Source organism: Solea solea, chromosome 16, assembly GCF_958295425.1.
Source record: "Solea solea chromosome 16, fSolSol10.1, whole genome shotgun sequence".
Classification (NCBI taxonomy): domain Eukaryota; kingdom Metazoa; phylum Chordata; class Actinopteri; order Pleuronectiformes; family Soleidae; genus Solea; species Solea solea.
The window spans coordinates 2,423,701-2,426,200 of record NC_081149.1 but is presented as its reverse complement, the minus strand read 5'-3'; the positions used below and the strand labels follow the sequence as shown (position 1 = coordinate 2,426,200).

The following is a 2,500-nucleotide window of genomic DNA, read 5'->3' as shown; positions in this document are numbered from 1 at the left end:
CATTGCAGTGCCACCAGGAACTGTGCACAATTCTCTTTTTTCTGTGAAAACCAAAGCAAGGCTGGAACTAGAAGGACGTTAACGTGTGCCTGTGCCCGTGCCCGTGCGTCAACGTAATTGCAAGCCCATGTTTCTTGTAAGGAAGCAGCAGTGTAAAAGCTTACAGCACCTGGTATTCCCAGGCGGTCTCCCATCCAAGTACTAACCAGGCCCGACCCTGCTTAGCTTCCGAGATCAGACGAGATCGGGCGTGCTCAGGGTGGTATGGCCGTAAGCCAACGGGCTGGGGACACAGACTCCTTTTATAGACTAGGCAAGGCCCCCTGCTCGTGGAGGAGCTCAAAAGTCAGCCTTTCGAACACACTGCACTTGAGCCTTTATCTCCACTACCTGCTACACTCTATTCCAGTATTAGGAAGCTACACCGAGATGGGTAAGCTGCTCCCCATCTCCAAGCTTCTCACGTGCTTGCAGAGCGACATCCAAGGCTGAAACTAGAAGGACGTTAACGTGTGCCCATGCGTCAACGTAATTGCAAGCCCATGTTTCTTGTAAGGAAGCAGCAGTGTTAAAGCTTAGAGCACCTGGTATTCCCAGGCGGTCTCCCATCCAAGTACTGACCAGGCCCGACCCTGCTTAGCTTCCGAGATCAGACGAGATCGGGTGTGCTCAGGGTGGTATGGCCGTAAGCCGACGGGCTGGGGACACAGACTCCTTTTATAGACTAGGCAAGGCCCCCTGCTCGTGGAGGAGCTCAAAGGTCAGCCTTTCGAACGTTCAAGAGTTTAAGTTGTTTTTGGTGGGCTTTGCTGTATGGCCGCGCCCTTTGAGTGTGTCAAATGTCAAGCAGCTGTCCGTCAAGGCTCAGAGGTGCACTTAGATCACCTTGGGGCGGAGGTGATCAGCAGCAGCCTTTGTTATGCGCACTTAAAAAACATGGCACCACAACAAGTAACTTGTGTGCCAAGATCTTGAGTTGGCCCCAGACACTTGTGGGCCATCGCTTCTCGGCCTTTTGGCTAAGATCAAGTGTAGTATCTGTTCTTATCAGTTTAATATCTGATATGTCCTCTATATGGGGATTAAATATTAAATGCATTTTTGAGCATTGGGAGGTGAAAACTGGGGCTTGCTCTCTTCACTCCTTGCATTGACCTGGCATTGCAGTGCCACCAGGAACGGTGCACCATTCTCTTATTTCTGTGAAAACGAAAGCAAGGCTGGAACTAGAAGGACGTTAATGTGTGCCTGTGCCCGTGCCCGTGCGTCAACGTAATTGCAAGCCCATGTTTCTTGTAAGGAAGCAGCAGTGTAAAAGCTTACAGCACCTGGTATTCCCAGGCGGTCTCCCATCCAAGTACTAACCAGGCCCGACCCTGCTTAGCTTCCGAGATCAGACGAGATCCGGCGTGCTCAGGGTGGTATGGCCGTAAGCCGACGGGCTGGGGACACAGACTCCTTTTATAGACTAGGCAAGGCCCCCTGCTCGTGGAGGAGCTCAAAAGTCAGCCTTTCGAACACACTGCACTTGAGCCTTTATCTCCACTACCTGCTACACTATATTCCAGTATTAGGAAGCTACACCGAGATGGGTAAGCTGCTGCCCATCTCCAGCAGCTTACGTGCTTCTCACGTGCTTGCAGAGCGACATCCAAGGCTGAAACTAGAAGGACGTTAACGTGTGCCCGTGCGTCAACGTAATTGCAAGCCCATGTTTCTTGTAAGGAAGCAGCAGTGTAAAAGCTTACAGCACCTGGTATTCCCAGGCGGTCTCCCATCCAAGTACTAACCAGGCCCGACCCTGCTTAGCTTCCGAGATCAGACGAGATCGGGCGTGCTCAGGGTGGTATGGCCGTAAGCCGACGGGCTGGGGACACAGACTCCTTTTATAGACTAGGCAAGGCCCCCTGCTCGTGGAGGAGCTCAAAAGTCAGCCTTTCGAACACACTGCACTTGAGCCTTTATCTCCACTACCTGCTACACTCTATTCCAGTATTAGGAAGCTACACCGAGATGGGTAAGCTGCTCCCCATCTCCAAGCTTCTCACGTGCTTGCAGAGCGACATCCAAGGCTGAAACTAGAAAGACGTTAACGTGTGCCCGTGCGTCAACGTAATTGCAAGCCCATGTTTCTTGTAAGGAAGCAGCAGTGTAAAAGCTTACAGCACCTGGTATTCCCAGGCGGTCTCCCATCCAAGTACTAACCAGGCCCAACCCTGCTTAGCTTCCGAGATCAGACGAGATCGGGCGTGCTCAGGGTGGTATGGCCGTAAGCCGACGGGCTGGGGACACAGACTCCTTTTATAGACTAGGCAAGGCCCCCTGCTCGTGGAGGAGCTCAAAGGTCAGCCTTTCGAACGTTCAAGAGTTTAAGTTGTTTTTGGTGGGCTTTGCTGTATGGCCGCGCCCTTTGAGTGTGTCAAATGTCAAGCAGCTGTCCGTCAAGGCTCAGAGGTGCACTTAGATCACCTTGGGGCGGAGGTGATCAGCAGCAGCCTTT

General features: G+C 52.3%; 7 non-coding genes across 7 annotated transcripts in view; 2 read left to right on the top strand and 5 right to left on the bottom strand.

Moving 5' to 3' along the window:
* Window positions 1-33, top strand: part of LOC131442514 (U2 spliceosomal RNA) — a 193-nt gene extending 160 nt beyond the window's left edge. Inside the window, exon 1 of the small nuclear RNA XR_009233087.1 lies at window positions 1-33. This exon is cut by the window's left edge and continues 160 nt beyond it. This is a non-coding gene — a small nuclear RNA (U2 spliceosomal RNA).
* A 124-nt stretch (window positions 34-157) lies between these two features.
* On the bottom strand, window positions 158-276 carry LOC131442942 (5S ribosomal RNA). The gene has a single exon (XR_009233484.1). It is a non-coding gene; the product is annotated as a 5S ribosomal RNA (ribosomal RNA).
* A 296-nt stretch (window positions 277-572) lies between these two features.
* On the bottom strand, window positions 573-691 carry LOC131440896 (5S ribosomal RNA). Its single transcript, XR_009231579.1, has one exon. It is a non-coding gene; the product is annotated as a 5S ribosomal RNA (ribosomal RNA).
* Window positions 692-999: 308 nt separating this feature from the next.
* Window positions 1,000-1,192, top strand: LOC131441784 (U2 spliceosomal RNA). The gene has a single exon (XR_009232382.1). It is a non-coding gene; the product is annotated as a U2 spliceosomal RNA (small nuclear RNA).
* Window positions 1,193-1,316: 124 nt separating this feature from the next.
* On the bottom strand, window positions 1,317-1,435 carry LOC131477821 (5S ribosomal RNA). The gene has a single exon (XR_009244141.1). It is a non-coding gene; the product is annotated as a 5S ribosomal RNA (ribosomal RNA).
* Window positions 1,436-1,741: 306 nt separating this feature from the next.
* LOC131442941 (5S ribosomal RNA) lies at window positions 1,742-1,860 on the bottom strand. Its single transcript, XR_009233483.1, has one exon. It is a non-coding gene; the product is annotated as a 5S ribosomal RNA (ribosomal RNA).
* Window positions 1,861-2,156: 296 nt separating this feature from the next.
* Window positions 2,157-2,275, bottom strand: LOC131442347 (5S ribosomal RNA). The gene has a single exon (XR_009232923.1). It is a non-coding gene; the product is annotated as a 5S ribosomal RNA (ribosomal RNA).
* Window positions 2,276-2,500: the final 225 nt, after the last annotated feature.